We start from the raw sequence: 12,015 nt of genomic DNA, 5'->3' as shown, positions 1-12,015 counted from the left end.
CACACAGTTCCCACAGCTTCTAAGTCTTCTTTTTACATATTGCCACTATATACCTTTTTCTGTATACCACGGTCAATGATAAACTGCACAGTTTCTCCAGTGCTGAGAGTTTAGGTAGGAGGAGATTTCCACTTCAGCCTGTATACACACCCACATCTGTGATGCCCATATCAGTTGTGCTGGCTAGCTCTGAGAACAAGTAAATGTTCTTTCACCAAATAAACCTACCATTAAAATTATAGACTGATCATTTCTTTGTCAGTGGGCAAATGTACAAAATCAGCAGGGGATCAAATACTCTTTCCCCCTCACTGTACAGGTGCAATAAATTATTACATAGATTATTGATATTGAGTATTTTTTAATGCAAATATAGATTTGAACAACAACTGTGCTAGTATCATATGACATCAAAAATTGAAACTGCCAATACTTAATTCTACAGGTTCTCCACTCTCAGAAAAATAGAATTTTTGAGTTGGCAGTAAATTGGGTTTTGGGGATTAGAGCACAGGCTTTTTGAAAAATAGCAATTTTGAATTTTTGACCAGTAAAATCAGTTTCTTGGAGTACAGGGCAAGACATCCAAAAGCAGCCCATTTAACCAGTTCAGCTCCAGAGCAATTTTTTTTCTTTGTCACATACATGTAATCCTACTTTTTGGCAATGAAATTACATAAATCCCCAGAACATTATATATATTCTGGACACAGAGGCCCTGTAGAATAAAAACGTTGATTGTTGCAAATTTTTGTTTCACGTGATATTTGCGCAACTGTTTATTAAATGTAAATTTTCTAGAAAAAAAATAAGTAAAATTAAACTTTAGTGCAAAACCACGCCATATAATACCCATTTTTGGTTAAAATGAGGTTGCATTGAGTAAATAGATATCCAACATCTCATGTATTAAGATTGCATGCACCCCCGATATCGCCAAAAACCATGGTGCCCAAAAATCACCATAGGTGACGCTTATGAGCCATTACAGCTCATCAATTTAGAGTTAACTAGGGGAAGGAAGGAAGGAAGGAAGGAAGGAAGGAAGGAAGGAAGGAAGGAAGGAAGGAAGGAAGGAAGGAAGGAAAGAAAAGGAAGGAAAAGGAAGGAAGGAAAAGGAAGGAAGGAAGGAAAAGGAAGGAAGGAAGGAAGGAAGGAAGGAAAAGGAAGGAAGGAAGGAAGGAAGGAAGGAAGGAAAAGGAAGGAAGGAAGGAAAAGGAAGGAAGGAAGGAAAAGGAAGGAAGGAAGGAAGGAAGGAAAAGGAAGGAAGGAAAAAAAGGAAGGAAAAGGAAGGAAGGAAAAAAGGAAGGAAAAAAGGAAGGAAAAGGAAGGAAGGAAAAAAGGAAGGAAAAGGAAGGAAGGAAAAAAGGAAGGAAGGAAGGAAGGAAGGAAGGAAGGAAAAGGAAGGAAGGAAGGAAGGAAGGAAAAGGAAGGAAGGAAGGAAGGAAGGAAAAGGAAGGAAAAGGAAGGAAGGAAGGAAGGAAGGAAGGAAGGAAAAGGAAGGAAGGAAGGAAGGAAGGAAGGAAGGAAGGAAGGAAGGAAGGAAGGAAGGAAGGAAGGAAGGAAGGAAGGAAGGAAAAGGAAGGAAGGAAGGAAGGAAGGAAGGAAGGAAGGAAAAAGGAAGGAAAAGGAAGGAAGGAAGGAAAAGGAAGGAAGGAAGGAAAAGGAAGGAAGGAAAAGGAAGGAAGGAAGCCTGATAAAAGGTGGTTTTCTCTGCTCTTCAGCAGCTGCCATTTGAGCCTAATTGAGATCCTAAGGGGATACAGGAGAACTAAGAGGGAAAAAAAAAAAAAAAAAAAGGTTTAAAGTAGAACTAAAGGCAAGCTCTTGTTTAGAGGGGTGATGGATTAGAATACCTGTCAGTTTTTACTGCTGTCTGTGCCCCCATTAGGGAGATTCATCCTCTCCATTTGTCCTGTTTACCATTATTATTGAAAGGGAAAGTAAAAGAAAAATCACACATTTTGAGTTGTCCCCAGAAAAATAATAGAGAGCCATGGTAGTAGTTCATTGATACTTCCTGTCCGTGTATCTGCTTGCACGTATGGGATGTATGGGCCCACAGATACATAGAAAGATCGGCAAGAGACCTGCATGGCACCAGCATTCTGCTGATCCCTGGTGCAATGCTTTACAAGCTCCAAAGAAATAAATAAAATGCACACTTTACCTGCAGAAAATCCTTAAAAAAAAATAAATAAATAAAAATAATATATTGTAGAACATAAAATCCCGGGCCCCAAAAAATTTTGGAGGCACCCTCCACCCCCCCACACGCACATGTGCGTCAGGGCACTTATGCATGAAAAACACTGATTGTGATACAAAGGTTACATATAACCGTGCAAGACCTCCTCCGTAACGCAAAACTTATGACCTATAGGTGACTTTTAAAGCATTGCAAATAGAAAATATAGGGTGCTTAAATTTGTCGCTACTTCACAGGCGCACGCAACTCCACTTTTGTTGAGAAAAAAAAAATACATTCCCCTCTGGGTGATCTATGTACATTGCAAGAATTATAACAACCTTTGTTACAGATTCCTACCTTTTGTTATTCTGAAAAAATCCCTGTTTGTTCCCCTGTGCTGAGTGGGTCTAATGAGTGGTTTCATAATTATCAGAGCACTAAATGAGGAAATCTGCTGGGCCTGCATCCCTAGTTTAGACAATTTCTATAGGGCAGTGATGGCGAACCTTGGCACCCCAGATGTTTTGGAACTACATTTCCCATGATGCTTGCAAACTCTGCAGTGTAGATGAGCATAATGAGAAATGTAGTTCCAAAACATCTGGGGTGCCAAGGTTCGCCATCACTGCTATTGGGAGTATCTCACCAAAAATTACAAATTTGTTGCAGGGGATGCCTGAAATCTGACTTGTATCTTTAGGCAGACGTCTGGAAAAATTGGTGAGCCAATCACAAAAGGAGGAAATTATGTTTCTGGGGGGCATTCTATATACATTCTGTGTACAGACGCCTCCAGGTATCCATATTGCATTGCATTTGCAGAAGATTACAGCGGCTGCAGATTGAAAAGCAAAGGTAATTTTTAATGACATTCAATTACAATATGACTACTTGTGTCGCAATTATATACGCTATATTAATTTTTTATTCATTTGCCATTTTTTTCCCCCTCACTAAGTGGAGTTACCGTTTAAGGTTTGACATGTTGGGTATCCATTTACTCGGTGCAAACTCTGCTCTTACCTTTTACCAAAAAAATTGGGTAATTTATAGCGTTTGTGCCCCCTAAAATTAACTTTAGTGTGTTTTTCACTGAAATTTTGCATTTCCTGGACCTTTGCATTAATATCGTGTTACATAAAAAAAAAAGAAATTGAACTATCACTATTTTATACTTCAGGGCACATGTGTCAAACACAAGGCTGCAGACTAAATCCGGCCCTCCAGGCCATTTCATGTGGCCCTTACACTTCTCCTGCAGCTCTCTCCTGGTCTCCGCCTCCACCTTGTTTTAGCAGTCGACAGCAGCAAAGTGGACAGAACTCCTCTTACAGATCCTGCGCCTCTCTGTGCAGCTGCAGCACCCCTTTGTTTCCCACTCCCCTGGTCTCAGCATTCAGCTGACTCCAGCCCTCCTCTGGTCCTCCTCCAGACCCTGCACTACTTCCCAGCTTTACCCCAACATCAGCAACACAAGGTAAGAGGGATGCAATGTGATGTAAGAGGGTGAGGGACTCCTGACTTCTATTGGTGGGGGGGAGCTCTTAACATCTGATGTAAGCAAAGTGGGGTGCTCTGGACATCTAGTCTAACAGATACAACCCGCTCTTTGAGGGCAACCATAATGCTTATGCGGCCCTTAACGAAATTGACACCTCTACTTTAGGGTGCCTTCTTTTATAAAACATATGTTTTGGGGGTTTTATGTAATCTTCAGGCCTAAAATTATTTAACTACTTCCAGATTGCCACACGTCCATATACGTCCCAAGTTTGAAGAGGGATATCTTTGTTATGGCAGCAGCTAGCTGCCATAACCCTGGTATCCTCTTCTTCGGCTGGCGGTCTGGTTTCCAATAATAGTGGTCTCTGCGGCAGATCTGCCGCGAGATCACTTTTATCAGGGGCGGAAGCGATCAGATTCTTCTCCTTCCTGGGTACAGAGACGAGTGAGGGGAAAATGGCCCCCACCTGTCTCCATACCATTACAGGGAGGAAGCGACGTCAAAACATCATATTAGCCCATAGCTCTTAAAAGGGCCATTTTTTGTTTTTATTTTTTGTTTTTTATTGCATTTTAGTGTACATATGAGATCCGAGGTCTTTTTGACCCCAGATCTCATATTTAAAAAGGTCCTGTCATGCTTTTTTTCTATTACAAGGGATGTTTACATTCCTTGTAATAAAAAAAAGTGTCATTTTTATTTCTAAGAACAGTGTAAAAATAAAAAAAGGTAAAATAAGATTAAAAAAAAAAAAACACACCCCGTCCTGCCGAGCTCGCATGCAGAAGTGAACAGTAGTAGCGCCCGCATATGGAAGAAAAGGAGACCTCTACCATGTCAGATAAAGAGTGTGGTGGTCCCATCCCTGGTGCAATAGAACAAAGAGAAATACCCCCTAAGTGGGACTTTGAAAGACCACCAACTCTGATGTAAAAATAAATATCTTTAATAATGAAACATAAATCTATACAACTGGGTAAAAAAAAAAAACGTATAACATCTACACAATACATACATACATACAACAAAAAAACAAAACACAGAAAAAAATATTATACAAAATGACATCAATACTCTATAATGGGTAGTGTACCCTGATGCCCAACGCGTTTCCAGTTTTTTTTTTTTTTAAACACCTACATCGGGGGTAGAGAGTGGAGTATAGTCAGAAATATTTTTTGGTTCAATTGGAATGATTCCATGTACAGATAGGCATAAGAGGCAACTGTTCCAGTGGGCACATAGAGGGACGTCAGACCAGGATAACTGGATGCTTGAAATACAATGCGTTTCCAAAATATGTATGGCAGTAAGTGTGCTGGCAGCAATCAGACTCCACCCATAGAAGGTCAATACTTCTGATTATTCTTCATGACAGGATATAGCTAAAGCTTCAATGTAGCCACCAGTAAGCGAATGGAATCCAAGAATCCCTGATTTAATATGTCCTGTGGAAGCCAATATCCCGCGTGGAGCGTCACCCCTTCATGTCAGTGCCCCTCCATGTCAGTGCCATACATATTTTGGAAACACATTGTATACGCCACTCTCTACCCCTGATGAAGGTGTTAAAAAACTGGAAACGCGTCGGGTATCAAGGTACACTACCCATTGGAGAGTATTGATGTCATTTTGTATAATATTTTTTTCTGTGTTTTGGTTTTTTGTTGTATGTATGTATGTATGTATGTATGTATGTATGTATGTATGTATGTATGTATGTATGTATTGCGTAGACTTTTTTTATTGTTAATTATACTTTTTTTTTATTTTGACTCTTTTTTTTTAAAAAAAAATTCTGATCACTTTTATTCCTATTACAAGGAATCCCTAATCCCTTGTAACAGGAATATGACATGACAGGTCCTCTTTATAGTGAGATATGGGGTCAATAAGACCCCACATCTCACCACTAGGCTGGGAAGCCTGAAAAAAAAAAAAAGTTTTTTTGAATGCAGAGGTTGGGCGTTACGTCATAACATCGCGCCCGGCCTCCGACGATTGAGACTCCGGTGGTCCGCCGGAAATCTCTATGATCAACATCCGAGGCCGGCAGATCCTGTGTCCGACTCACCGATCATAGCGGTGAGTCGGTAGAAGCACCAGAGGGCGGCAGGAGGGGGGAGTCCCTCAGATATCCCCGCTCAAAGTCCATCACGTCATGTGATGGCGGGCGGGCATGAGGCGGTTAAAGATATTTTTACATCAGAGTTAGTGGTCTTTCAAAGTCCCATTTAGGGGGTATTTCTCTTTGTTCTATAGCACCTGCATATGAAAACGGTGTTCAAACCCCACATGTGAGGTATCGTCACGATCAGTAGAGCGAGAGCAATAATTCTAGCCCTAGACCTCCTCTGTAACTCAAAACATGCAACCTGTAGAATCTTTTAAATATCGCCTATGGAGATTTTTAAGGGTAAAAGTTTGTCGCCATTTCATGAGCGGGCGCAATTTTGAAGCGTGACATGTTGGGTATCAATTTAACATTATCTTTCACAATATAAAAAAAAAAAAAAAATTGGGCTAACTTTACTGTTGTCTTATTTTTTTTAATTCAAAGTGTATTTTTTTCCAAAAAAAAAGTGTGCTTGTAAGACTGCTGCACAACTATGGTGTGACAAAGTATTGCAATGACCGCCATTCTATTCTCTAGGGTGTTAGAAAAAAAAAAAAAAAAAAATGTATAATGTTTGGGGGTTCCAAGTAATTTTCTAGCAAAAAAAATAAATAAATAAACAAATCTCGGAAAGAGGCTCGGTCCTTAAGTGGTTAAACATGTGCAAACCGGCTCTGGCAATGAAAGGGTTAACCACCTCTATACCAGGCACTTACACCCCCTTCCTGCCCAAGCCAATTTTCAGCTTTCAGCGCTGTATAAATGACAATTGCGGCGTCATGCTACACTGTACCCAAACAGAATTTTTATCATCTTGTTCCCACAAATAGAGCTTTCTTTTGGTGGTATTTGATGACCTGGGCATTTTTTATTTTTTGCTAAATAAAAAAACAAGACCTAAAATTTTTGTTTCAGTTATAAAATTTTGTAGATAAGTAAGTTTTCTCCCTCACTGATGGGCACTGATAAGGCAGCACCGATTAGGTGGCACCGATAGGCACTGATGATGAGCATTGATAGGCGGCACTGATATGCAGCACTGATGGGCATTGATAGGCGGCACTGTTGGGCACTGAAAGGCTGCACTGATGGGTACTTATGGGTGGCACCGATAGGCAGCACTGTTAGGCACTGATAGATGGCATTGATGGGCATCACTGATGGCACTGGCAGGCATTGGGGATGGCCACTGATTGGCAGCTGCCTGGTGGTCTAGGGTGGCATACTCTGTGGCCCAGGGTGGAGCCAATCCCTGGTGGTCCTGGGTGGGCATTAGAGGGGGACTGCGCTGAGAAACAATCAGCACAGACCCCGTCAGGAGAGCAGCTGATTGGCTCTACTCACGTCTGTCAGAGCAGAGTGAGGAAAAGCCGATCATTGGCTCTTCCTGTTTACATCGTGATCAGCCGTGATTGGACGCGGCTGATCACGTGGTAAAGAGCTTCCACCCCACGGGGGCACGAGAGCGGTCATTCTGGGAGGCTGTCATATGACGTCCACCCAGAACGAGACCTGCGACGCCCAGCCGTCATTTGACAGCCGGCGGGCAGGAAGCGGTTAAAGGATAAGTTAACCTTCAGGAACATGTTACACCCATTTTTAGGGAGGAAAATACCGCTGTATCAGCTGTCCCTTTTTGGAAAGGAGTTCTGTGAATTAAATCAACTACAAGTACCGGCATCCTTTGTGGATGCGCTGTTGAGCACTCTGGTAGCTCATTGATTCTTCCTGTCAGTATAAAACTGCCTGCCCGATGTACGGGCAGACAAATTACACTGACAGTCTGCAGGGCAGGAGTCCTGCACTGCAATGCTTTCCAGGCTCAAGAAAAGGGGGGGGGGGGGATATAGTCATCTATATTAACCACTTCAGCCCCGGAAGGTTTTGTCCCCTTCCATTTTTTGCGATACGGCACTGCGTCCCTTTGACTGAAAATTGCGGTCATGCGACGCTGTACCCTAGCAAAATTGCCGTCTTCTTTCTCCCACAAATAGAGCTTTCTTTTGGTGGCATTGAATCACGTTTTTATTTTTTGCGCTATAAAAAAAAAAACATAAAAATGTATTCATCAGTTTAGGCCGTTTTTTTTTTTCAAAAATATGTAGAAGAATATATATATCGCAATAGGCGTATATTGATTGGTTTGCGCAAAAAGTTATCGCGTTCACAAACTATGGGATAGATTTAGGGACTTCTTATTTTTTTCTTGTTTTTACTCGTAATAGCGGCAATCTGCGATTTTTAGCGGGACTGCGACATTGCAGCGGACAAATCTGACCTCAAATGACACTTTTTGGGGACCAGTGACATTACATTGATCAGTGCTATAAAAATGCACTGATCAATGTAAAAATGACACTGGCAGGGAAGGGGCTAACACTAGGGGGCAATCAAGGGGTTAAGTGTGTTCCCTCAGCGTGTTCTAACTGTAGGGGGCTGGGCTGCCCATGACGTGACAGAGATCACCTTTCCCATTCACTGGGAACAGAAGCTCTGTCATGTCACTAGGCAGAACAGGAAATCGCCTTGTTCACATAGGCATTTCCCCATTCTGCCTCTCCTAACCACGATCGCCGGACATAGAGTCCGCGGGACCCGCGAGCGCTATCCTCCTTGCACGGAACGACGTACAGGTACGTCGGTTCTCATAGGAGAGCCGACCTACCACAGTATATCTTCGTGAGCTGGTCAGCTAGTGGTTAATTAGTAAATTCACATTTTTTTTACCTGCAAAAAACGTGCAATTATTTTCTGGTATTAAAATTTATTTACTTATCTTTTACCACTTGACCGCCGGAAGGTTTACCCCCTTTCCTGACCAGGCCATTTTTTTTTTTGCAATACGGCACTGCATTACTTTAACTGACAATTGCTCTGTCGTGCGACACTGTACCCAAATAAAATATATTTCCTTTTTTCTCACAAAGAGCACTTTCTTTTGGTGGTATTTGATCAACACTGCATTTTTATTTTTTTTGCGCTAAAAACAAAGAACGACTGACAATTTCGAGAAAAAAAAAAAAAGTTTTCCTCAATTTAAGCCAATATGTATTCTACTACATTTTTTTTTTTGGGGGGGGGGATATTTTTATTTATTGTTTTTTACTAATATTGCGGCAGATAAATTGGACACTCGACACTTTTTTGGGGACCAGTGACACTAATACAGTGATCAGTGCTAAAAATATGCACGGTCACTGTGCTAATGACACTGGCAGGGAAGGGGTTAACATCAGGGGCGATCAAAGGGTTAACTGTGTGCCTGACCAGTCCTTTACTACTGTGGGGAATGTGCTTTTACTAGTGCTTTACAGAAACCCAAGATCCATGTCTTCTGTACTGACAGAATGACAATATGCCTCGTTTACATCGGTAAACTGATAAAAAAAAAAAAAAAAAAAAAAAAAAAAAGTCTGCCCAAAGATCGGCGTGTTCCGGCAAACATCGGGTCCATGGGACCCGCTGATCAATTACCGCTGTGTAAAATCACAGCAGGAGTGAGCCGGTGGCAGGCACTTGCACCCAAAACCCGGAAGTGCAGAATGTATTAGTGTCACTGCGTCTCAAAAAGTGTCAGCATTAACATGTCCGCCGCAATATCACAGTCTCGCTATAAAAGTCACTGTTCCCGGCCATTACTAGTAAAAAATAAATAAAACAAAATAAATAAAAATATCCTAGAGTTTGTAGATGCTATAACTTTTGTGCAAACCAATCAATATACACTTATTGGAATTTTTTTGTACCAAAAAATATGTGGCAGAATACATATTGGCCTACATTTATGAAGAAATTTGATTTCAATTTTTATTGGATAGGTTTTAAAGCAGAAAGTAAAAAGTTTTTTATTTTTTCCAAAAATTCACAGGAAACACATGATCCACATCATAAGAGCAGCACACATGTATTAGCCCCTCAGGATTAACAAATAACCGAAGGCTTCAGAATAAGCAATCATTAAACCTTCATTAGCAAAGCTTCATCTTTACTCTATGTTTTACATTACTAATCACCAACCAAGAAGGGAGGGAACTGACACCGTCCTGGAAGATTCCTGGAAAAAGTAGTTAACAGGTAATAACACTGTTTTTCCAAGTCATCTTCCAGGACGGCTTACAGAGAGGATAAAATAGGGCTACCTGATCAGGGCGGGACCACAGCCTGCAGCACTTTCCTGCTGAAAGACTGGTCTTGGCTGGCAAGCAGATCCAGTCTGTAATGCTTTTAAAACGTCTGGAACCTGGACCAGGTTGCGGTCTTGCAAATCTGGAGGGGAGACGCTCCTGCCCTTTCAGCCCAAGAAGTAGAAACCGCTCTTGTGGAATGAGCATTTACGCCTAACGAAGGTGTCCGGGATGCTGCTTTGTATGCCTCCGCAATGGCTGACTTCATCCACCTTGCGATGGTATTTTTAGATGCCCTTTTACCCGTTTGAACCTACAAACAACACAAACAGGCTGGTGGAACGTCGCCATTCCTTGGTGTGCAATGTAAGCGATCAAGCATCTCCTTTGGGGTACTTTGGGGAGAAATGCCGGGTCCAACAAGAGGATAATCTTGTCTTGCAAGATGATGCAGAAGGGCTCAATCACTGAAAGCGCCTGTATCTCACCAACCCTTCTAGCGGAGACTAGGGCCACCAAAAGCACTGTTTTCAAGGTTAAGAGATTTATGGGCAGTTCGTCTATTGGCCCAAACGGTGTTTTACAAAGACTTTGCAACACAGTGGATAAGTCCCAGAGAGGGAACCTCCTTGACTTGGGGACCCACTTACGGCTGATGGATGCAAAAAAATCTCTTGACCAGTGGCTCTTCTGAAAGTCTTTGATTTAAAAAGCTAGACAGAGCCGATACCTGCACCTTAAGGGTACTGACTGCTAAATTTACATCTGCTCCGAATTGGAGGAAATCTAGGACCGCCGGGATCATGGCTCCTGACACTCTGTTATTGAGCAGGCTCCAGGCCCCAATTTTTTTCCAGATTTTATTGTAAAATTGCGTTAGTGGGCGGCTTCCGGCTGCCAAGAATGGTATCGATTATTTTTGCCGATAACCCTCTCTGCTCTAACAGCTCCCTCTCAGAAGCCAGGCCATCAGAGAAAGAGCTCACTTCTGGATGATTCACCTCTCCCCGATATATGAGCTCTGTCCTGTAAGCCCGGGTTCACACTACAACGGGCTGCGGATCGCACAGGAGCGATGTGCATCCCTGTTCCCCGTTTCAGGGACGAATCAGGGCCGATTCTTGCAAACCTTGCAAGAAGATCTGAACAAATTATTGGGGTGGGCAACTATATGACAAATGAGATTTAATGTAAAGAAATGTAAAATAATGCATTTGGGTGGCAAAAACCTCTGGGAAATCTAGAACGGAAAAGGACCTGGGGGTCCTAGTAGATGATAGGCTCAGCAATGGCATGTAATGCCAAGCTGCTGCTAACAAAGCAAACAGAATATTGACATCCATGGCTCCGTGATGCAGAGTCTTAGTAGCCCTGAGAACCAAGACCTCCTTGGCCAGAATGGTGCGATCAGGATAAGCTTCGTGCTTGATACCCTCATCTTCCGGATAATCTTTGGAATGAGGGCAAAAGGTGGAAACGCACCTGGGATAGGGCATCTAAGGCCCAGACTGAGATGATCTCTCTGTTGGGAGAAAAAATGTTCCACCTGTCTGTTCTGCCTTGTAGCAAAAAGGTCTATCTGTGGGATTACCCACTTCTGCACTATCTGTTCGAACACTGTTCGATTCAAGCACCATTCTGTCTGAGACAGAATCTCCCTGCTTAGGACATCTGCCAGAGTATTTAATTCCCCTTTTATGTGAATTGAAGACAGGGATAAAAGATTTGCCTCCGCCCACTGAAGGAACTTTTCTGCTATCCTCATAAGACCTGGGACTCTTGTACCTCCCTGCTTGTTGATGTAACTTACTGTGATAATATTGTCCAAAAGGACCTGCAAGTTCGCCTCAGAGTCTGACCAAAGGCTACTAGAGCTTTTAGAACTGCTCTCAGCTCCCTTGCACTGGAGGAGAGGCTGGCTTCCTGCCGGTTCCAGACCCCTTGGGCCATCTGTGCGCTTGAATGGGCTCCTCACCCCTGACCGCTGTCGTCCGTGGTGACCGCCAGAGGGCTGTGTTGGGACCAAAGTCGACCTGCAGAGAGATTTGCAGGGATCAACCACCACTCTATTGAGTTTTAC

General features: G+C 42.5%; 1 protein-coding gene across 1 annotated transcript in view; it reads right to left on the bottom strand.

The window, feature by feature from the left end:
- Positions 1–12,015, bottom strand: part of MOV10L1 (Mov10 like RNA helicase 1) — a 286,876-nt gene that overhangs the window by 204,019 nt on the left and 70,842 nt on the right. The window lies entirely within an intron of this gene.

This window comes from Aquarana catesbeiana, linkage group LG03 (assembly GCF_042186555.1).
Source record: "Aquarana catesbeiana isolate 2022-GZ linkage group LG03, ASM4218655v1, whole genome shotgun sequence".
Taxonomy (NCBI): domain Eukaryota; kingdom Metazoa; phylum Chordata; class Amphibia; order Anura; family Ranidae; genus Aquarana; species Aquarana catesbeiana.
Note: the sequence above shows the minus strand (reverse complement) of the source record. Positions and strands in the feature narration are given on the sequence as shown.